This window comes from Balaenoptera borealis (genome assembly GCF_965194805.1).
Source record: "Balaenoptera borealis genome assembly, chromosome: 3".
Lineage (NCBI taxonomy): Eukaryota > Metazoa > Chordata > Mammalia > Artiodactyla > Balaenopteridae > Balaenoptera > Balaenoptera borealis.
The window spans coordinates 65,147,364-65,172,982 of NC_138866.1; the positions used below are offsets into that span (position 1 = coordinate 65,147,364).

General features: G+C 38.8%; 1 protein-coding gene across 15 annotated transcripts in view; it reads right to left on the reverse strand.

The window, feature by feature from the left end:
* AKAP6 (A-kinase anchoring protein 6) overlaps positions 1-25,619 on the reverse strand; it is a 572,476-nt gene that overhangs the window by 10,747 nt on the left and 536,110 nt on the right. The window lies entirely within an intron of this gene.

Below are 25,619 nucleotides of genomic sequence, written 5' to 3' on the forward strand. Positions count from 1 at the left end.
CAGTTCTCTCAGTCCCTCTCTTCCCCAGTCCCTCTCTATGACAGAGATTCCACTTTGATCCTTGTTAACTTCTCTCACTATTGCCTCCTTATTTCTAACAGGCACTAACCTCCCCCTCCAGCCCACCTGCAGCCCTACAATAACAACTATCTGAGGACTTCCTGACTCCAAGGATGAAGTAGCCCAGGTTCTCTTATGCTGCTCTCTGCCTGCACAGTTGGGACCTTGATCTTTCCTTGGACTTCTTGATTTTAACCCTGCTTGGTGGAGCTTGACACATTCTGGGACATAGAAGCTGAATGGGCTCCTGGACTCTGTATTCCTCCACCATCCTCACTTGCTGGCCAGCTGTCTGGATTCATGCTAGAGCCAAGAGAGGTGATATAGGTACTGCAGGCCCTGACAGGCTCACCTACAAACAGAAACTCAAACAGAACCCTGCGGTTCAGCTTATGCTTATGTGGGGTAGCCAGGTGGATGAACAGGACTCTAGAACGATGCAGAGCGGCTGAAGTGCTGACCTGCTGCTAACCAGCTGCGTGGCCTCGGGCAAGTTGCTTAACCTTTCCAAGCAGCAGTCTCCTCATGTCACTTTTTCAAGGGGGTGAGCACTATCTATCTTTGGAGATAATTCTGAGTACTAAATGGGCTAATGCTTGTGAAGGGCTGAGGAAGCAGTAAGTATAACGCAGCTATAATTCTCAGTGCATGTGGAGAACTGCTCTAGAGCGGCCTTGAGTTAATTCATGAAGGGAGAACCCTTCTCATCACTTCTTTCAACTTGCTCTTAAAATCACAAGGGAGGGCTTCCCTGGTGGCTCAGTGGTTGAGAATCTGCCTGCCGGTGTGGGGAACACAGGTTCGAGCCCTGGTCCGGGAAGATCCCACATGCTGCGGAGCAACTAAGCCCGTGCGCCACAACTACTGAGCCTGCGCTCTAGAGCCCACGAGCCACAACTACTGAGCCCGTGTGCCGCAACTACTGAAGCCCGTGCGCCTAGAGCCCGTGTTCTGCAACAAGAGAAGCCACCGCAATGAGAAGCCCGCGCACCACAACGAAGGGTAGCCCCCGCTCACCACAACTAGAGAAAGCCCGCACGCAGCAATGAAGACCCAACGCAGCCAAAAATAAATAAATTAAATAAATAAATTAAAAAAAATTATAAAAACCACAAGGGATTCATGACATGGTAGGTAGAGAGAGGTGTCCCACAGTATTAACAGGTGAGCATATTTGCATTACAATTCAGAATTATTTTAACAGTCTGGTTGAAAACCAGGCCATGATGCTTTTCTTCCTCAGGAGTGGGAAAAAGGCTTTACCAGCAGCACATTCGCAGAACTTTCCTAAGAAGTCCTCAGTCCTTCCTGAAACTAATAGTTGAAGAATACCACACAAACACATTAAGTATAAAATAACCATTAGCACTTTATTATACTGGATATGTAAGAGATTATCTGTATAGCCTACTTAAGTTTAAAAGAGTCCAGATACAAAGTAAACATTAATTAAGGGATATTCTTAAATGTTATAACAGAATCTTCCCTGCCAACGTTACAGCAGCTAATCTAGCCCACTGGCCGTCACCACGCTCGCTTAGGTATGGGGTATGTTCACCGTGATGAATTTTTATTAGAATTTCTGTTTATTCTTTGCTTGCTGATAAAGGAAGTACTAATGACCAGTTAGTACGGCTAATGAATGTTAAAATCTTCAGCTGTAGAAACAATCAATCAGTCTAATCAAATAGTATATTAATTTCAAATACTCTCTTGGAGACACTGTACTCTGAGAATGCTAATAAATAATTGAACTCGTCTTTCAAAGGAGTTCTCTCTGTGACTCTCTGGTGGACTTTAACATTTAGAAGCACAGATTTTCCGTGAGAGTCCCAAACCCGGGGGCTCACACTAGCTGCAGGAACCTTGTCATCTGGATGTGCGCCGGGAGCCTAGCCCAAGTGATGCCTGTAATTCGGACTTGCCTTCCATGACACAGTCATTTTCTGACCAAATGCTGCCTTTATGGCTTTACAAATGCAAGCCTACAGAAGTATAAAACTTGCAGCAGCATCTAAAAGAACAAATCTTTTGCTCAATAAAGTAGTTAGAGTGGAAAATTTCCATAGGAGAAGATTAAACTTTTGTATGTAATATTGTCCTTTACCCTTCTTAATTCTTTCTTCCTATAAATCTCTTAAATTTATTGTAACTTCCAAAAAATTTCTATGTCAACTGCAGGGAATATCTGACAAGATCCATTAGAAAATCATTCAATTTAGACTTTACATTTTACATATTAAAGAAGTGCTACTCACTCTGCCCTCATTCACTTTTTTTCTGTTGTGAATTAAATTCTGTCAATATTTTCAATAAAATCTCCATTTCTTCAAGGCTTAACTTCAAACATAAAACATACCTTGGTGGCAAAAAATAGGAAAAGTTTCCAAGAGGAAGGACATTACAATATTTATATAACAAAAAAGTTGTCTTTGAAAAAAAAAAAGACATATGTACAGAGTGATGTTAACTGGCTGGAAAATTATTTGGTCAAATGCTCTCTTTGATGATAGCCCAAAATAGCCAATAATCCTCAAGCTAGTTAAGCATTTTTTGTTGTTGTTTTTTCTCTAGAGGAATTGTCTGGTACTTTTAAAAAAGCCACAAGTGTTCCTGTCTTTGATAAAGTGATAAATCAAATATGGATTTAGAAAAAAAATCTAAGAATATTTGTGAAGCCAAAAGGATGGTGAATAGTACATGAGGTTCCAATAGAGTCTGGCTTTCCAGAGATAAATCTGAATTAAATTCATTTGTGCAAAGTCCTTTCATTTACAAACTTGTTTCACTGGTGCAGAATTTTGGCCTAAACCAAGGGCTCTATATAAAGAATTACACACACACACACACACACACACACACACACACACACACACACACACATCTTTACAGATCTGCTCAAGACCAAGTGGAATTAATTGGTGTTACTTTATTTTTTATTCTTGGAGGCAGGTTATTTATATTAGTGTAATATATACAGAGAAAGTAACTAAAAAGTGGCTGGAGAAATATGATGATGATGATGAAAGAACCAATATTCCAGTTGCAGCAAGTAATACATATCTAAATTAATTTCCTTCTGTACTTGCATGACTTTGAGTTAGGTATCCCGGGATTGCATTTCTAGCATTTTCATAATATTTTAGGTTAAATGGTAGATTTTTATAAGCAATGAGAAACACATTATCAGCTAAAGAGTGGAGATGAAGGAACCTGACATTCTATAAAACAAAAACCCAACAGAGTTCTGATATAGCTACCTCTGAATTCCTTTAATTTCCTTTAAAAAGTTGCAACTTTTGAAAAACTAAAGTATCTCAAAAAGACTAGGATGAACTGAATGTTCCAGTCAAACTTCTGGTGCTCAGAATGGCCAAAACCATTAGGAGGTCTTGCAATCTGTGTTCCCCTGTTTATTCTAGATCCAGGAATTTATTAAGCAACACCACTTGCAAAGCCCTGGGAGGAAAGATTTATCTGCGGAAAAGTAGAATACAACAAAAACATACAATAAATAAAAATAACAAAAACATAAACAGCATTAACCGTAATTGAATAAAGATAAGCATATTTACCCTAGGGCAAAAAGCAGAACACAGGGAAGCCTGAGGCGGTGATGGAAACAGGGAGAAAATAATATATAGAGCAGGGTGGGGGAATCCATTTAAATGAGGGGATATTCCACCCTTCATATACTCACTCTGCTTTTTTGATGCAGTATTTTCCCACTCCTCCAAATGCAAAAACCAAAGTGTCTGATCATTAGATGCATAATTATTTTCCTAAATTAGACTGAGGTAGAAACTTTAAAAACAACATCAACAACCATAAGAAAGAGCTAGTCCTTAATAAATAGAAAGACAGCTTTTATGAGAATTCAGAGTTTGTAGTACTTTGTCGCTTGTTGGGCAGAGAACAGATTCAGAGTTAGCAAGAAAAAATATAGATGAAAAGCAAAATAGGATAAAAAGCAAAAATGTTCACTGTTTATCAACAATTTTGGGATTTGGGGCAAACAGATCTGGGTTTGAATCCTGGATATCCCCCCCTTCACAGGTTAGCGGTATGATCCTGGACGAGTTATTTAACACCTGTGTGCCTCAGTTCCACCATTTATCTATTCAAGATAATCAGAGCACATTGTGTCTATCTTAGAGACGGTTGGGAGCTTTAAATGATAAGATGTCTGTAAAGTCCTATGGGAAGGGCCTGACACACAGTAGTGGTACAAGGACTGCAGGTGTCAGCATATACTGCCTGTGAAGAGAGAGGAGGATAGTGCAGCTGACTGTTAAATAACCTTATCAAGGTTTGCATTAAGACTGGTGGTTTGGGGCTTCCCTGGTGGCGCAGTGGTTGAGAATCTGCCTGCCAATGCAGGGGACACGGGTTTGAGCCCTAGTCTGGGAAGATCCCACATGCCGCGGAGCAACTAGGCCCGTGAGCCACAACTGCTGAGCCTGCGCGTCTGGAGCCTGTGCTCCGCAACAAGAGAAGCCGCGACAGTGAGAGGCACGCGCACCGCGATGAAGAGTGGCCCCCGCTTGCCGCAACTAGAGAAAGTCCTCGCACAGAAACAAAGACCCAACGCAGCCAAAAATAAATAAATAAATAAGTTAAAAAAAAAAAAAAGACTGGTGGTTTGTTGACTAAGCTCTTTAGTGCAACCACATGCATGGAATCCAGTGAAATCAACATCAGTTAGGCCCCTAACTCACTCCCATTGCACTGTAAATGGGGTGTGGGTTTGTCTTTGCATGTCCTCACTGGGCTTATCCCTTAGGAATAGCCAGATGAGAAAAGACGCCTGTCCAGCCCTCAGCAGGGCCCATAGCTCAAGGACTTTCTATTTCCTGAAAATAATCTTTTTTTTTCAAAAGGCAGGTCCATTGTCTGTGAAATTCTATCACAACTGACACATTAGAGCAATCAAATCCTGCTCACTATCTATCAGATTGACAATAATGTTAAAGTAACTTGTCTCAGCTCAGAAAAAGCTTTGAAATTCTATCTCACACTAATGATCAAAAACTGTTCTAGTGAATGCTCTTTTTCAATAACAAAGCTGATCAGAAACTCAAAACAGACAAGTAAAACCCAAAGTCATCTCACAAATCTCACTAAAATGAGTACTGACATGGATGTATTTCCTAGTCTTGGCTACACAGATATTTCTGAATTAGCTGAAAATGAAAAATCCATTTGATGTTGTTTTAAAGTAAGTTTTACAATAGCAAAAATTGCCTTAGTTTTCAACAGGAACCAGGGACGAAAGAGAGTTCAGTGTTAAGAATCAGGGGTTTTCCTCCCAGCTATAAACTTTATGAGGGCAGGGGCTCCTCTGTCCTGTCTCCACTAGTGCCCTGGCAACTAAAACCGTGCCTGGCAGGGAGCAGGTTCTCAAAAAATTATTTAATGAGCAAAGAAAGACTTGTCTGTGGTCTCATGAATTGTTGAAGAACTCTGGGGAAAGGTCCTGAGGTTTTTTTGCCATGACAAAACCACATGGAGAATTTTTGACTGTATAACTGGTACTACTGCTCAGTTATAAGAGCTAGCAGCCTCAAAAACATTATACTAGGTGAAAGAAGTCAGACACCAAAAGCCATATATTGTATAATTCCATTTATATAAAATAGCCAGACTAGGTAAATCCATAGAGACAGAATCAAAATTGGTGGTTGCCAGAGACTTGTGGGAGGGGAGAATGGGGAGCGATTCCTTAATGGGTGCGGGATTTCCTTTTGGGGTGATGAAAATGTTTTGGAATTAGATAGAGGTGACGGTTATGTAACATTGTGAATTTACTAAATGCCACTGAATTGCTCACTTTAAACGATTAATTTTATGTTATGTTAATTTCACCTAAAAAAACCCCCCAAAAACAAAAAACCCAAAAAAACCCAAGCAAATAGTAGTCCTCAGTCCTACTGAGTTTCTGAACCTGTAACATCATCAAACATAACAGGACACCATCGCTCTGTTGAGGAACTTGCTTACAAAAATATTACAACAGATATTTCTGAACTCATTTACATCACTGTACATATATTATCAATAAAGATAATTTTTTATTACAGGCTTCTTTGTTTGGTCTGAATGCATGCTCATCATTCCCAGAAATGTTGAAGGACAGACCGTCCTGTGTATAATACTTCTCTTAGTTCAACTTCACTCATTTAGATGCAAGAGTCTCTTGAGGAGAGAGAAAGAGTGTGACTACCAGAGCCCTTATTTGCTGAACCCTCCGGCAGGGTCAACAGTGACCTTCTGACAGCCCAGTCCAACTGATTCTCCTTCTCCCTTATTTTACTTGATTCCTCCACAGCATTTGACTCCATTTTTCTTGATATTTTCTCCTCCTTTGATTACCTTGATGCTAAGCCTCCTTGTAAAATCCACTCAAGCCAACTGTTAAATGACAGTGTGTCCCACAGTTCTGTCTTGCTTCTTTTCACCCTACAGACTCTCCTACCATAGGTTTAGCCACATGAGGCCTGATTGTCTATTATTTTGAAGGTTGTATAGGCTACATTGAGGAGAAAGGCATTCAGAGAAAGGGCTGGAGGAGGGGGACACTGCAAGAAGAGGGAAGAGTAAGAAGCAAAGGCAGATGGGACAGAGCCTTGTGGGTACCTTCAAGGGAAGGATGAGCAACCAGCAAAAGAAACACAGGAGGAATATCCAAGTAGGACTGGTATGAAATTCTGAGAACTGAGAGAAGAATCCTTTTAAAGTAGCGGGTGGTTAAGAGTGTTATAGAAGCAGAGAAGAGAAGAAGAATGGGAGGTGAGGGAAAGCCAGTGAATTAGCAAGAAGAAAGTCATTTGTTGCCTTGGAAAGGGCAGGTCCTAGAGGCTGGTGGGTGAGGAAAGGAGCACAGGATGTGCTTGAGAGTAACCTGAAGGAATCCAGGTTCCACAGGAAAGCTGTTGTTGAAATTGGGAGCCTGGTCCTACCAGGTGCTATTCACCACTTTCTTGTCTTCCAGCACCAGTCGTGGAAGGAGAGCACAAGTGGAGAAACCGTGGAGGCCATAGAATGTACAGGAAACTCTTCAATTGTTCTAACATCTCTTCCCTCAACTTCAGACACAGTAACCCATCCTGACTCTGTATCCATTTGAAAACAAAAAAACAAAAAATTCCTATTTAATACTTTTAAGTTTGATTTTTTTGTGTGAAGAACAGGTTGCCAAGAAATTTAAGGTTCTATAAACAGGGTGATTGTAAGGCTGTAAGGAGGAATTCCATAGAAGAAAGAAGGAAACACAAATTATAAGCACTTCTTTCTGCCCTTTCTATAACTTCAGTGTCACAGTACTATTTTGACTAAATGGCAACATGTTTGTGCCAATAAATTAAAGAAATTTAGATACTGTCAAAATGTCTAAATAACTCTTAGATGCAGTAACCTCAGTGTTGGTATATTAAAGCTAGGTGGCAAAAGATGAATGCCTTGCATCAGCTATTTTTTAAACAAATTAATTATTGTATAAATCATTATTCGTTAAGCATCCACTGTGGGAAAAAGTTGTTTTCCCACCCAACTCTGAATGTTTCATTAAAAGTATTATAACTAGAAAAATAATCTACTTCCACTGGAAAATAAATTATTTTATCTTAAATATTGCTTTATGTGCAAACATTGAAATTTTATTGTATTCAGAACAGACTGAATAGGAAAATTGGCTTATTTTTCTATTTTTAGTCACTATTCTGTTTTCCAGAAAATTTTCCCTAGAGTTGCAAGAAAGTATCTACATTTAGGATTATTTAAAAATGAATTTAAAAAAACAACTTGGGAAGAGATTTTTAAATAAAAGGAATTTCTTTATCTGACCTCTTCAGTACTGTGTAGAACTGAAACCAATAAAATGAAGTACAAAAGAAAAATAAGCTCAATAAAGTTGTAAAAAACCCGACCGCAGTAAAATGGTGGCATTTTCTACATTCTGCCACATGGTAAAACTATTTGAATGACAACAGACCCACGTGCCAAGTTGCATAAACGATTTTTTCCCCTAATGATAACATCTGGCCCCATTCTTCTGTCATCATTCTGTTTGGTGTTTGCCTTTTGACTGTCAAAAGTTGACATAACATTTGAGTTTTGTGCCTTGGGATGTAATTTTTGCCTCATCTTTGCCTTAGCGAGAAGTATACTCTTGTTCCTCCCTTTATGATAAGGAGCTCCCATTAATAAAACCTACAATTTTTTAAAACCTACAAAGCATATTTGTAGTAAAGAGGAGGTGAACAGTCTTGTAAACAAGTGAAGTTTTACTGATATAGACTTAGTTTCCCAACTTTCAGACTGAATTTTAAGAACACAGATTTGTGTCATGATTCTGAGGTAGCTTCATGTACAAGGAGAGCTTTGCCAACACGCTGAAGTCTGCCTGCAAAGCCAAATATCAGCTGACAAAGTTCTCTCATGTCCAGGATCAGTGTCCTTTGTGAAGTACATATCATTGGGTTGGCCAAAAAGTTTGTTTGGGTTTTTGGTACTATTTTGCGGAAAAACCCGAACGAACTTTTTGGCCAAAGCAGTAGTTGAGAGAATTGTTGTGTCTTTTCACTCTCTAAAGGTCTGCATTAAGAACCAACATTGTGCTATTGCTGTTTTCTTTTTTTAAATTTATTATTTATTTATTTAATTTATTTTTTTGGCTGTGTTGGGTCTTTGTTGCTGTGTGTGGGCTTTCTCTAGTTGCAGCGAGTGGGGGCTACTCTTCGTTGCAGTGCACGGGCTTCTCATTGTGGTGGCTTCTCCTGTTGCGGAGCACAGGCTCTGAGTGGGCGGGCTTCGGTAGCTGTGGCGTGCGGGCTCAGTAGTTGTGGCTCGCGGGCTCTAGAGTGCAGGCTCAGTAGCTGTGGTACACAGGCTTAGTTGCTCTGCAGCATGTGGGATCTTCCCAGACCAGGGCTCGAACCCATGTTCCCTGCATTGGCAGGCGGATTCTTAACCACTGCGCCACCAGGGAAGTCCCAGCTACTGCTGTTTTTAATGGTTTGCTCCTCTCAGATAAATAGGGGTATGGGATTCGTTTTGTTTGTTTCCATTCAATTCTAATAGTGTGATTACAACTCACCATTCAGAGAAAAAAAGCAAGAAAAATGTTGGAATGACCAAAAATGGTACATATCATTTTAATCTCTTTTCCATCTTATTTGTGCCAGTCAACCAAACTTGTTTCTTGCTTTTCTCAGTTTATTATCTGATTGGCCCAATGTTTAACATGATTAACAAGGAAGTCAGTTATGATTTGTTTTCTTAAATGGCTTAACCCTTGTTTATACATCTGACTTGATTTGATTTACATTTTTGTTTTAATAGCCTCCTTTAAAGACAACTGCTTTTAGACTTAAGGAGAACTGAAAAACCTCAGACTTGCTAGAATAGCTCCCTTGAGCTATACTGTTCCTTCCATAAAAATGACTGGAGAATATACAAATTACACTTTAGGCTAGAAAATTCAGGATGAATTTTCCTAGAAGGTATTAAATGTATTTGAAGTAAGTTTCCAAGAGATTTTATACTTCTGATTCTTAGAGTCCTTAGACATGTTAAAAATGTAGAATCCCTGGGCTTCCCTGGTGGCATAGTGGTTGGGAGTCTGCCTGCCGGTGTGGGGGGACACAGGTTCGAGCCCTGGTCCTGGAGGATCCCACATGCCGCGGAGCAACTAAGCCTGTGCGCCACAACTATTGAGCCTGTGCTCTAGAGCCCATGAGCCACAACTACTGAGCCCGCATGCCACAACTACTGAAGCCCACATGCCTAGAGTCCGTGCTCCACAACAAGAGAAGCCACTACAGTAAGAAGCCTGCGCACTGCAACGAAGAGTAGCACCACTGGCCGCAACTAGAGAAAGCCCGTGCACAGCAATGAAGACACAATAGAGCCAAAAATAAAAATAAATGAAATAAATAAATTTATTAAAAAAAAATGTAGAATCCCTGGGGGATTTTCTTTTTTGAGATCTCAAGGGAAAAATAGTAATGATTCTGAGCTCCGATTAGATTTTAAAACTCAGTCTTCATTGGAATAGAAGCTCTGGTCCTGGGTTGTCATGAAGGAGGCTCTTGAGAGTTTTAAATGTTGGGACCTTAATTCAAACTGTAACCCAAATCAACGGTTCCCAAATCAAAGAAATGTAAATTTCATTCTATGGGAGAAAATATTTGCAAATGAAGCAACTGATAAAGGATTAATCTCCACAATATACAAGCAGCTCATGCAGCTCAATATCAAAAAAGCAAACACTCCAATCCAAAAATGGGCAGAAGACCTAAATAGACATTTCTCCAAAGAAGATATACAGATTGCCAACAAACACATGAAAGGATGCTCAACATCACTAATCATTAGAGAAATGCAAATCAAAACTACCATGAGGTATCATCTCACACCGGTCAGAATGGCCATCATCAAAAATTCTACAAACAATAAATGCTGGAGAGGGTGTGGAGAAAAGGGAACCCTCTTGCACTGTTGGTGGGAATGTAAATTGATACACCCACTATGGAGAATAGTATGGAGGTTCCTCAAAAAACTAAAAATAGAACTACCATACCACCCAGCAATCCCACTACTGGGCATATACCCTGAGAAAACCATAATTCAAAAAGAGTCATGTACCACAATGTTCACTGCAGCTCTATTTATAATAGCCAGGACATGGAAGCAACCTAAGTGTCCATCGACAGATGAATGGATAAAGAAGATGTGGCACATATATACAATGGAATATTACTCAGCCGTAAAAAGAAACGAAATTGAGTTATTTGTAGTGAGGTGGATGGACCTAGAGACTGTCATACAGAGTGAAGTAAGTCAGAAAGAGAAAAACAAATACCGTATGCTAACACATATATATGAATCTAAAAAAACAAAAAAAAATGGTTCTGAAGAACCTAGGGGCAGGACAGGAATAAAGACACAGACATAGAGAATGGACTTGAGGACACGGGGAGGGGGAAGGGTAAGCTGGGACGAAGTGAGAGAGTAGCATTGACATATATACACTACCAAATGTAAAATAGACAGCTAGTAGGAAGCAGCTGCATAGCACAGGGAGATCAGCTCATTGCTTTGTGTCTACCTAGAGGGGTGGGATAGGGAGGGTGGGAGGGAGACGCAAGAGGATATGGGGATATATGTATACATATAGCTGATTCACTTTGTTATACAGCAGCAACTAACACAACAATGTAAAGCAGTTATACTCCAATAAAGACGTTAAAAAGAAAAATTCATTCTAGAGGAAAAATGATCTCAAAATGTGAATTCACTTTGTAAATTAAAAAAAAAAAAAGAATATTAGAGGCTTAGGGTCACCTTAATCCCTTAAGATCCTTTTTCAATGTAACAAATAACCAAAAATAATTTCAAACCCTGAACTCTTCAGATATGGGCCCTTGAGCTGGCAACTAAGAGAATATACTGAGTTTATAGTCCAGAGAGGCAAGATACTGATGGCCAGTGGAGCTAATTACCTGGGCCAGACCTGCTCAATTTACCACTCCAAGCACGTGACCATGGTAGCATTTGTGACATCTCTGATTTCCTTGCAGTCAGTGCAGACTGAGGCATACTTTGACTACAGAAAGCTTGGCTACTTTTTTTTTTCCTTAATAAATGGCAAGTAATCAGGAAAATATAAAGCCAGGTGACCTCCACCTCCTACCAAATCAGCAGTGTTTTTCAAAGGCCTACTCCATGCAAGACATTCTCCTGGCAGATATCATTGCTGTTATTAGGAAGAATGGGGAACACTTAGATAAACAGGGATCCCTTATGTTTATCTACGGATAGGTTCTATACTAAGGTAACAAAGAGTTTGTTTTTTTTCTCCAAAATTAAAGTCCCCCCTCCCACAAAATTAACCATTTTCCCTCATTATTCAGTAAAACCACGAGATGAGCTCTGACTCCATAAACTTTAGGAACTCGTTTATTATGTTGTCTGATCAGACCTTGCGTTTATTTACACAGCGCACCCATAAAACCCAGCTTTCATTAGTGCTGGGGAGGCACAGCCCTGCTTCCTTTGCTGGGGAAGGTGAAGCTGGAGAAGATAATTAACCATGAAACAATAAGGAGGCTTGCTGGGTAAGCAGTAGTGTGAAAACAGTTACTCCTCACAAAAGAGGGGAAATTAGCTTGCTGGATAAAAAAGGAAGTGTCAGATTGAAGACTGAAAGGCCTGCCAACAGAAGTAGATAGCTCTATGCATCATTAATGAAATTTTTTAACACTTAAACGCCACAGCTGTCCACATTTAAATGCATGTAAATGCCATGTGTTTCCAGAGATTAATATGCATGTTAAAATATTTCTTTCCCCTTAAACTTCTAGATGTTGTCTCTGTCTATTTCATTTCACCTACTTCCTTTCCAAGAATAAAAATACACTAGCTTTCTCAGCATTGTGTCCTCATTTCCAAAGCCCACGTACACCAGGCGTCCTGGAGATGGGCAGCGTGCTCATTATATTTTAACAAACACATTATTTTATATTCATAATACCGATATTTTAGTAAACAGAAAGTTTGTTTTGATTTTGCTGCTTCACAGAGTGAAGACTTATGATGTGCGTTTCCTTTCAAAACTTCCTCCTGGAGCATTAGTGCTCCCTGAAGCAGCCCCATTTTGGCAGAAATTCAGTTCTGTGCAGTGCCAAAAGAAATAGAATAAACAAACACTGCTCCATGCAGCTGGCGAGATAATTTACATATTACTGCACACCAAACATGAAGACCTGAATATGGATTAGAGCTACGGTGATGACACAAATGTCATATAGATAAAGAGAAACAAAATCCAACACATTGTTGTTTATTTTACCACTGCTACTGTGTGAGTGTCACTCAGAAAGGAGAAAAAAAAAAAAAAAAAGGAAGAATTGCTTTTTGAAAATTGGACTCCCTTCCTTATTTGAAGTGGGTTCTTTCAGACTGTAAAACAAGAACAGAGCAGAAGGGCGTGGGTTATTTTGGATCCCCTAATATTCTGTCGTTTTGTTTTGTAACAAACCCATTTTAATGTGCATCAATTTGGATGAGGTGGGTTAGTGATCTCACAAGAACAACCTTTAATATACAAAGACACCTGAATTCCTCTCTAGCCTTTTCTCCACCCTTGACAATTTCAGTTGAGCACTGCTCTTTAACTGACAGTTTAAGTTCCATGAATGGAATCCTTGGTTAGAGAGGTCCAGCAGGCCATTTGGGCCCATTAAAGCTCCATCAGGAAACACCATCCAGTGGACAGGACTTGCCTAGAGTTCTCAGCTAACTTGTCTTTATTCTTGCATGTCAGTTGACCCTTCTCGTCCATATCTAGATGTATAGGTGTCTCAAGGAAGAAGGGACGTCTCTCTGGATGTTTATTGCTGTAAGTCTTTTTCTAGTCCTTGGGGATGACAAGAGCTATAAAAAGAGCTAAGGAAGTAACATATCAAATGATGATGGTGATATGGTGAGGAATAAAGAGAATGTAAAATATTTGAGCTTCCGCCAGATAAAGAATTCTTTATCCTGCATTGGACAGGGTTGACTTTTCTTTACCCGCAAAAACTGCTCTTGAAATGGGATTATTTTAGGAGCGTCTAGCTCTTTAATCTTTAGAAGTAATTGTCACTATCCCTACTCTTGCTTAAGTGTAAAAACAAAGGGAGAAATCAGGGCCATGTGAGAGAATCTAGTTAGATATCATTAGAGTTTAACAGTCAAGGAATGTGTTTTAATGCTCAAGAAACAAACCATTTCAGAACAGTCAAGGGAGCTGGAGTTATTTTACCAGGTGAGGAAAAGGCTATATTGGGACTTATTTTCTATAGCATTTCGGAAGTTACTATGACTAGAACAATGAAAAAGTTCTCTATTTCCAGAACTCCAAACTCAAGAAATGGAATTACATTGCAACAGGAAAAAGTAGGTAAGATATAACAAAAGGATTTTTTATTAAAAGGGCAACGGAACATTCTCATAGACCCCCATGACAGTTTGGGAAAAATCTATCCCTAGACTTTTTTAAAAACAGAAGAAACAACAACATGTTCAGGATAATCCTACATACCACTTTCAAACCAAGGTTCCTAAAATAAATCCTTTCATTGCATTACTCCTCTCACTAAAACAAAACAAAACAAATAAACAAACAAACAACTTTCAATGGTCATTTTCTCTTCTAATTATTCTGACCTTTTTTTTTTTTTTTTGGCTGCTCCGTGTGGCATGCGGGATCTTAATTCCCCAACCAGGGATCGAACCCGTGCCCCCTGCATTGGAAACGCAGTCTTAACCACTGCACTGCCAGGGAAGTCCCCTGACTGACTTCTAAGGCATTCCTTAATCTGGTCATATAAAAATGACTGAAATGTAATTTAATGTTCCTCCAAAGCTGACCTTCACTATAGTAACAGCCTCAAGAATATTCACTGCTCACGTATGTTACCATGCCTATGTTCATAGTAGGTATTCAATAAATATTTTTTGATTGAACGAAAGAATGTGGTTTCTATTGCCCTCACCAAATATCTCAAAATTCAGTCTGAAACTCCTCTATTAAGATTCCTCTGAATACTCAGCCCTCAGTGATTTCCCTCTCATTTGATTCTTACACTAGTAATAGAACCACACAATTTAGTATTAACATTTGTTTATTTGTTCAACAAATGTGCATTAAATACTTGCTACATAGTACTGCCCAAGCACGGAGTAGATATAAAAGTGAACTGAGCACAGACTCACCTCTCAAGTATCTTGCAGCTTTGCATTTACTTTTCTAATTGGTACTGTCATTTTTAGTCCAAACACAGCTTGGAATAATTATTGTCTCATCTATGTCAATATTATCTTACTATATCACTCCATATAGCTTGCAAACTCCTTGAGACTGAAGGTCATGTCCTGAGCTACTTCTGTATAGACAAATCTCAGAACTCTGCTGAGCACAGAGCAGGTACTCAAGGGGCACTTGATGATTATCTGCCAATAGGTTCAGTTCCTTCCAATACCATGACCCAATGGAATCAGACAACAAACCATCTTGGCAAATAGGTTAAATATTCAGAATCCAAAACTTGCATAATCAGGAGTGATACACTGATGGTATTATGGCTTGGGAAAATATTTAATCTATATTAAAACAGCTTTAGTTACTCTGACTTTAGGCCTATGGGCCTGCCTCATACTATTTTGCACTACTACACTCCTCTATGCAAAAATTAGCTTTTTCAATATTGGCATTTCAATTTTAACCCCCTGGATAACTAAACATAGAGTCTTTTCTTTGATATTCAGCAAACTTAGTCATTTATATGTTAAAAAAATCATAAGCATAATTCAAGTGAAACAACTGACCTAAAATATTAGCCCTGTATAAAAAAGAAAATCAGAGTAAATCTGATCTTTCTATAGTGAGATAAAAATTTTATTTGACCCCAGTGGCATTTCCACTTAGATGTCTTCTCTTCAATCAAAATTTAAATGTGACTATTGCTTCATGATCAGTGGGTTGGTATTGAGGCTTAATACCTATTATTTCTCGACCTGTGCTTCCCCATCTTTTTCAAGATATGACATATAGAAAATGCTAATATAGACTTACATACTGGGAAGGAAGGAGAGGTTGCTCACTGCAAAAGGCAAATAAATGCCTTTGGACTCCTCCCAGGCCCCACCTACCCTCCTCTCCACACCAGGAGGGATAAGGATTTCAATATTTTAATTCATCTCTAACTGATTCAGCATACATGGAAGGGCAGTTATACATGAGATAAATATAATTAGAGGTTTTTCTAGTTAAGAAAGCCATAAACATATGAGAAGGCAGAGAGGTAGGTAAACGAAGACTGAATTAATGGCTGACTAGTGTAGAAAGAAAAAAAATTAGCATACTAAAGCAAGTTATTATGAACTTTTTCAACAACTTCATTCATTCATCCAATAAATACGTATTCAGCAAATTTAGTCAACACATATTTACTGAATGCTCAGTACTGAATAAGACAGACAAGATTTAGTTTTCAGACCTAGTGAGTGAGATCACAATCTGTGCTAAAATAGAAGAGGTGGTCTTGATCTACTCTAGGAGGTCAAGAAAAAGTTGCCTGAGGAAGTGGTTCTTGAGCTGTTTTCTGAAGGATAATACAAACTTTCTGGGAGGGAACTCCTGGTATGGGTGAGTGGTGAAGGCGGAAGGAACAAGGCACTTAGGCAGGGGGGAGCATGCTGCATTTGAGGGCCTGATGGCAGAAAGTGGGTCTGGTCTGCAGGGAGAGGATATATGACTGTTCTGGAGAAGCAGGCAAGGTGGCATCAGATTAGCACTTTTAAAAGACTACACAGGTTACAGTGTAGAGAACGAACTGGAAAGGGGGCAAAAGTTGGTATGCGGAAAGCAGTGGTTGAGGCTACTGCAGTGATACGGGTAGAATAAGAAAGATAACAACTAACACTTATTGAACACTTTCTCTGTGCCAGGTAATAGTATCCTAAACACTTTATGAGAGAGGCTAGTAGCTTGGACTAAGGTGGTATACAGTTAGGGAAAACTGGATGGACCTTAGAGCCATTTAGAAAGAAAGACCAATAAGCCATGAAAAAATTTCTGAAAAATCATGATTTTTTAATGGTTTTAAATATTCCATCAATTTACTAAAATGTTTACTTAAAATATATATTATTCAAAATCCCTATTGTTTCCCATTATGTTTGGTTTTGTAAATAAAACATGATAGGCATATTCTGATAAAGAGCTCAGATTATCTTCTGAAAGCAAATTCGAGGAGGATAAAAACTAGGCCAAAGGGCATGAACACTTTTTAGGATATTGATAAATAGCTAAAGATTATGCCAGTTGGCAACCCATTCTCACCTCTCTACCAGTGGAATTTGTCATAAATTTTCCCTCTTTCTGACGGGTGAAAAAATAACAACTGACAAACTGTGTTACTTTGCCTGTCTTTCATTACTACTTAGATTGGTTATCTATTCAATGGTTTAGTAACCATCTGTATTTATTACTTTGTGAATCACTTAATCATGTCCTTTGCCCACCTTTTTGCTTTTTTGATATTTAAAACTAACTGGATGGACAATTATTGGGGCAAAGGTTTATGTAGTGTGAAAGGACTTCAATCTAAAATGGAACTGGAGGATATAAAATGGAAAATCTCATGCACACTCCTTCAGAAGAACAGAACTTAATAACTGAGAGACTAATTTCCCTGTAAATGCCCAATTTCCAGAGGATTGAGACTTACCTCCTGATCAATGAATATCCACCAAGAATATCTCCCCGTCCTCAAGCCAATGGACTTACTGCTTGGACTCTGGCTCCCTGCACATAGAGCCTGCCCCAAACCCTCAATGGACCTGCCTGTAGCTTGCTACAGCATGCCTTTCCTGAATTGCAATTTCTCTGCTATTCACAAATAAACTCAATTTCTAGTAATTTAAGCTTGCCTCAGTTTACCTCCTTATTTAGGTTGGTAGTAGTCAGAGTGGGACCAGCCTATGTAGTCTTGGAAGATTATGAACTTTGACTTACAAGCAAAATGGAGCTACAATATATCCTTGTTCAGTGGAATAACATCATTACAACAGCATTTCAGTCACTGAAGCCTGACAGTGGTATGTTGTGTAGAATGGAGGGGCTACTTGGAAATAAGCACACCAGCAAGGAGTCTACTCTAGCTGCTAGGCTGTGGCAATAGGAGTAGATTAGCATTAGGGCAGCAAGAACAGAAAAAGGAGAGTGTGTCCTTTCATCAATTTTGTCACACAAAAATTACTAAGGCAAATGGGAGTTTACATTCCAGCTCAAACCCACTTCCACCATTAACAGTTCTGTTTCTTCAGATTCTCAATTGAAAAGGTCTTCACTCCTTTGGGAATCATTCTCATTGCCCTTGGGCCCTCTCTGCTTGCAGCCCCTCTGCTTCAATCTGACTTTCAACCTCTTGCCCAGGCCCTTTTGGATTGATGCTTTCTAAGAACTGGATTCTTAGCCCTGCTTGACCCTGATCCTGTATCTTAGATTTCTCCTGGATTTACATCCTGCAGCCTTGGATCAGGCTTTAAAGTCCTAGCTTGGACTAGAACCCTTCATTTCCACCAGTGCTGAGGATTTCTATTTTAGCTCCTACAGGTAAAGAGCTTTGGAAGTTGTCACTCCTGTCTTCAAAAGAAGGAAAAGCTAAGCAAACTGAAACTCAATGACTTTTCTTGGACCCATTAGAGAACTGAGGTTGCAGGGCAAACTGTTACCCTGAAATCTGTAGACACAGGTGAATCCAGAGAATCACAGATAAGATCTGATCATCTGGAGCTGAAGTCACTGGAGCCATAAATTGGTAGCAACTATTAAATAGTAATTTCAGTGACTTGCTGAAGGCTGCATGTGGTCAGCTTGAGAGTGAAAAACTCCTAGGGACCATAGTCTTGGGGGGGGTGGGTGGGACACATTTTCATGCGTTTTACCTCCAGGAGGAAGCTAAGAAACATTTAAGAAGGTCACAGCCCAAGGGCATCGGCCCACTAAAACTGAGAGATAATCTTAAAATTATAAAACACTTTTCCTCTCCCAATCATTATCACTATACAAGGGTTTCAGTACAATAATAGCAGATCAGAGCTAAAAGAGAAGACAAAGTGGAATCATATAAAATGCTCCATTAAAATCAAAGAAAGCAGAAAAAGAAGAGGGAAAAGAAACAAAAAACAAAGGTAATGAAGAGAAAATAATTACAAACGTGATAGATATAGGAGGAACCAAGATGGCGGAGTAGAAGGACATGCTCTCACTCCTTGTGAGAACACAAGAATCACAACTAGCCGCTGGACAATCATCGACAGGAAGACATTGGAACTCACTAAAAAAGATACCCCACATCCAAAGACAAAGGAGAAGCCACAATGAGATGGTAGGAGGGGCGCAATCACAGTAAAATCAAATCCCATAACTGCTGGGTGCATGACTCACAGACTGGAGAACACTTATACCACAGAAGTTCACCCACTGGAGTGAAGGTTCTGAGCCCCACGTCAGGATTCCCAACCTGGGGGTCCGGCAATGGGAGGAGGAATTCCTAGAGAATCAGACTTTGAAGGCTAGTGGGATTTGATGGCAGGACTTCGACAGGACTGGGGGAAACAGAGACTCCACTCTTGGAGGGCACACACAAAGTAATGTGTGCATCGGGACCCAGAGGAAGGAGCAGTGACCCCAGGGGAGACTGAACCAGACCTACCTGCTAGTGTTGGAGGGTCTCCTGCAGAGGCGGGGGGTGGCTGTGGCTCACCGTGGGGACAAGGACACTGGCAGCAGAAGTTCTGGGAAGTACTCCTTGGTGTGAGCCCTCCCAGAGTCTGTCATTAGCCCCACCAAAGAGCCCAGGTAGGCTCCAGTGTTGGGTTGCCTCAGGTCAAACAACCAACAGGGAGGGAACTGAGCCCCACTCATCAGCAGTCAAGCAGATTAAAGTTTTACTGAGCTCTGCCCACCAGAGCAACAGTCAGCTCTACCCACCACCAGTCCCTCCCATAAGGAAACTTACACAAGCCTCTTAGATAGCCTCATCCACCAGAGGGCAGACAGCAGAAGCAAGAAGAACTACAATCCTGCAGCCTGTGGAACAAAAACCACATTCACAGAAAGATAGACAAGATAAAAATGCAGAGGGCTATGTACCAGATGAAGGAACAAGATAAAACCCCAGAAAAATAACTAAATGAAGTGGAGATAGGCAACCTTCCAGAAAAAGAATTCAGAATAATGATAGTGAAGATGATCCAGGACCTCGGAAAAAGAATGGAGGCAAAGATCGAGAAGATGCAAGAAATGTTTAACAAAGACCTAGAAAAATTAAAGAACAAACAAACAGAGATGAACAATACAATAACTGAAATGAAAACTACACTAGAAGGAATCAATAGCAGAATAACTGAGGCAGAAGAACAGATAAGTGACCTGGAAGACAGAATGGTGGAATTCACTGCTGCGGAACAGAATAAAGAAAAAAGAATGAAAAGAAATGAAGACAGCCTAAGAGACCTCTGGGACAACATTAAACACAACAACATTCGCATTATAGGGGTCCCAGAAGGAGAAGAGAGAGAGAAAGGACCCGAGAAAATATTTGAAGAGATTATAGTAGAAAACTTCCCTAACATGGGAAAGGAAATAGCCACCCAATTCCAGGAAGCGCAGAGAGTCCTATACAGGATAAACCCAAGGAGAAACATGCTGAGACACATAGTAACCAAACTGGCAAAAATTAAAGACAAAGAAAAATTATTGAAAGCAGCAAGGGAAAAACAACAAATAACATACAAGGGAACTCCCATAAGGTTAACAGCTGATTTCTCAGCAGAAACTCTACAAGCCAGAAGGGAGTGGCATGATATATTTAAAGTGATGAAAGGGAAGAACCTACAACCAAGATTACTCTGCCCGGCAAGGATTTCATTCAAATTTGACGGAGAAATCAAAAGCTTTACAGAGAAGCAAAAGCGAAAAGACTTTAGCCCCACCAAACCAGCTCTACAACAAATGCTACAGGAACTTCTCTAAGTGGGAAACACAAGAGAAGAAAAGGACCTACAAAAACAAACCCAAAACAATTAAGAAAATGGTCATAGGAACATACATATCGATAATTACCTTAAATGTGAATGGATTAAATGCTCCAACCAAAAGACACAGGCTTGCTGAATGGATACAAAAACAAGACCCATATATATGCTGTCTACAAGAGACCCACTTCAGACCTAGAGACACATACAGACTGAAAGTGAGGGGATGGAAAAAGATATTCCATGCAAATGGAAATCAAAAGAAAGCTGGAGTAGCAATACTCATATCAGATAAAATAGACTTTAAAATAAAGAATGTTAAAAGAGACAAGGAAGGACACTACATAATGATCAAGGGATCGAGCCAAGAAGTAGATATAACAATTATAAATATATATGCAACCAACATAGGAGCACCTGAATACATAAGGCAACTGCTAACAGCTATAAGAGAGGAAATTGACAGTAACACAATAATAGTGGGGGAATTTAACACCTCACACCAATGGACAGATCATCCAAAATGAAAATAAATAAGGAAACAGAAGCTTTAAATGACACAATAGACCAGATAGAATTAATTGATATTTATAGGACATTCCAACCAAAGACAGCAGATTACACTTTCCTCTCAAGTGCACATGGAACAGTCGCCAGGATAGATCACATCTTGGGTCACAAATCAAGCCTCAGTAAATTTAAGAAAATTGAAATCATATCAAGCATCTTTTCTGACCACAACACTATGAGATTAGAAATGAATTACAGGGAAAAAAACGTAAAAAAACAGAAACACATGGAGGCTAAACAACACGTTACTAAATAACCAAGAGATCATTTAAGAAATCAAAGAGAAAATCAAAAAATACCTAGAGACAAATGACAATGAAAACACGACGATCCAAAATGTATGGGATGCAGCAAAAGCAGTTCTAAGAGGGAAGTTTATAGCTATACAAGACTACCTCAAGAAACAAGAAAAATCTCAAATAAACAATCTAACCTTACACCTAAAGGGACTAGAGAAAGAAGAACAAACAAAACCCAAAGTTAGCAGAAGGAAAGAAATCATAAAGATCAGAGCAGAAATAAATGAAATAGAAACAAAGAAAACAATAGCAAAGATCAATAAAACTAAAAGCTGGTTCTTTGAGAAAGTAAACAAAATTGATAAACCATTAGCCAGACTCATCAAGAAAAAGAGGGAGAGGACTCAAATCAATAAAATTAGAAATGAAAAAGGAGAAGTTACAACAGACACCGCAGATATACAAAGCCTCCTAAGAGACTACTACAAGCAACTCTATGCCAATAAAATGGACAACCTGGAAGAAATGGACAAATTCTTAGAAAGGTATAACCTTCGAAGGCTGAACCAGGAAGAAACAGAAAATATGAACAGAACAACCATAAGTAATGAAATTGAAACTGCGATTAAAAATCTTCCAACAAACAAAAGTCCAGGACCAGATGGCTTCACAGGTGAAATCTATCAAACATTTAGAGAAGAGCTAACACCCATCCTTCTCAAACTCTTCCAAAAAATTGCAGAGGAAGGAACACTCCCAAACTCATTCTATAAGGCCACCATCACCCTGATACCAAAACCAGACACAGATACTACAAAAAAAGAAAATTAAAGACCAATATCACTGATGAATATAGATGCAAAAATCCTCAACAAAATACTAGCAAACAGAATCCAACAACACATTAAAAGGATCATACACCATGATCAAGTGGGATTTATCCCAGGGATGCAAAGATTCTTCAATATATGCAAATCAATCAATGTGATACACCATATTAACAAACTGAAGAATAAAAACCGTATGATCGTCTCAATAGATGCAGAAAAAGCTTTTGACAGAATTCAACACCGATTTATGATAAAAACTCTCCAGAAAGTGGGCATAGAGGGAACCTACCTCAACATAATAAAGGCCATATACAAGAAACCCACAGCAATGGTGAAAAACTGAAACCATTTCCTCTAAGATCAGGAACAAGACAAGGATGTCCACTCTCACTACTATTATTCAACATAGTTTTGGAAGTCCTAGCCAGGGCAATCAGAGAAGAAAAAGAAATAAAAGGAATACAAATTGGAAAAGAAGTAAAACTGTCACTGTTTGCAGATGACATGATACTATAGAGAATCCTAAAAATGCCACCAGATAACTACTAGAGCTAATCAATGAATTTGGTAAAGTTGCAGGATACAAAATTAATGCACAGAAATCTCTTGCATTCCTATACACTAATGATGAAAAATCTGAAAGAGAAATTAAAGAAACACTTCCATTTACCACTGTAACAAAAAGAATAAAATACCTAGGAATAAACCTACCTAGGGAGACAAAAGACCTGTATGCAGAAAAGTATAAGACACTGATGAAAGCAATTAAAGATGATACCAACAGGTGGAGAGATATACCATGTTCTTGGATTGGAAGAATCAACATTGTGAAAATGACTATACTACCCAAAGCAATCTACAGATTCAATGCAATCCCTATCAAATTACCAATGGCATTTTTTACGGAACTAGAACAAAAAATCTTAAAATTTGTATGGAGACACAAAAGACCCCGAATAGCCAAAGCAGTCTTGAGGGAAAAAAAACGGAGCTGGAGGAATCAGACTCCCTGACTTCAGACTATAGTACAAAGCTACAGTAATCAAGACAATACAGTACTGGCACAAAAACAGAATCATAGATCAATGGACCAAGATAGAAAGCCCAGAGATAAACCCACGCACCTATGGTCAACTAATCTATGACAAAGGAGGCAAGCATATACAATGGAGAAAAGAGAGTCTCTTCAATAAGTGGTGCTGGGAAAACTGGACAGCTACATGTGAAAGAATGAAATTAGAACACTCCGTAACACCATACAGAAAAATGAACTCAAAATGGATTCGAGACCTAAATGTAAGACCGGACACTACAAAACTCTTAGAGGAAAACGTAGGAAGAACACTCTTTGACATAAATCACAGCAAGATCTTTTTTGATCTACCTCCTAGAGTAATGGAAATAAAAACAAAAATAAACAAATGGGATCTAATGAAACTTAAAAGCTTTTGCACAGCAAAGGAAACCATAAACAAGACCAAAAGACAACCCTCAGAATGGGAGAAAATATTTGCAAATGAATCAACGGACAAAGGATTAATCTCCAAAATATATAAACAGCTCATGCAGCTCAATATTAAAGAAACAAACAACCCAATCCAAAAATGGGCAGAAGACATAAATAGACATTTCTCTAAAGAAGACATACAGATGGCCAAGAAGCACATGAAAAGCTGCTCAACATCACTAATTATTAGAGAAATGCAAAACAAAACTACAATGAGGTATCACCTCACACCAATTAGAATGGGCATCATCAGAAAATCTACAAACAACAAACGCTGGAGAGGGTGTGGAGAAAAGGGACCCTCTTGCACTGTTGGTGGGAATGTAAATTGATACAGCCACTATTGAGAACAGTGTGGAGCTTCCTTAAACAACTAAAAATAGAATTACCATATGACCCAGCAATCCCACTACTGGGCATATACCCAGAGAAAACTATAATTCAAAAAGATACATGCACCCCAATGTTCATTGCAGCACTATTTATAATAGTCAGGTCATGGAAGCAACCTAAATGCCCATCAACAGACGAATGGATAAAGAAGTTGTGGTACATATATACAATGGAATATTACTCAGTCATAAAAAGGAACGAAATTGGGTCATTTGTAGATACGTGGATTGATCTAGAGACTGTCATACAGACTGAGGTAAGTCAGAAAGAGAAAAACAAATATCGTTTATTAACCCATGTATGTGGAACCTGGAAAAATGGTACAGGTGAACTGGTTTGCAGGGCAGAAGTTGAGACATAGATGTAGAGAACAAACGTATGGACACCAAGGGGGGAAAGCCGTGGTGGGGGGTGGCGATGGTGGTGTGATGAATTGGGCGATTGGGCTTGACATGTATACACTGATGTGTATAAAATTGATGACTAACAAGAACCTGCTGTATAAAAAAATAAATAAAATTAAATTTAAAAATTTAAAAAAACAAAAAAACAACTAATACTAAACTTTCTTTGGGTTATTTGTATGGAAATATGTTAATATAAATGCTTCAGACACTACATGAAATTCCTAAAAATATTATATGTTCTGGTATAATGTTATAAGTCATAATTCTATTTATTTTAAAATGTATATCTCAGAAATAACTAAATTTCCTTGTCAATTGCATTATTATGAACTGTCATCAAATCTTTAACCATGGTCATTTTAAAGTCTTTTGTCATTTACAGACAGTTCTGGGTGTACTCTGATGTTTTTGCAAAAATGTTCCTATAAAAGGGTTTCATCTTCAAGGAATTCATGGAAAAGACTCTGACAAGCACAGGTTTCTGGTAACTGACTATACCGCCGAACTGAATGAATACGCACTTTCAGAACTCTAATGGAAAACTGATGAATTCATAAAAGTGCTAACAAAAGATCAAGATGAAAAAAACATTAATTACATGGGACTGAGTGAACTGATGAGGATGATTATAATTTTTGTGACTTTGTTTGAATAAAAAAAAAATTATGACTTCTATTAACAAATGAATTACTTCTATACTTCAACAAAATTCTTTTAGAATCTTTATGTTTGGCATGATATACATTTTGATTTTGTGTTCTATATTGTGTTCTATCTTTATATATGGGATACAAATAATTTGTAAGCATTATTTCATTCCCATTTTTGCATAATTTACTATTACTTAAAAGAAATGATATAAATTTATGCTGTTCTCAACCAGTCATTACCTGTAGTATTTAAGAGGGCAGAAGAAAAGACAGCCCTGCAGACTTGGAAGGAGATTTTTAACAAAAGTTAGCTTATGGCTATCTTGTAAATATTTGTTGGAAATTCAAATTTTAAACACTTGTTGAATATTATCATT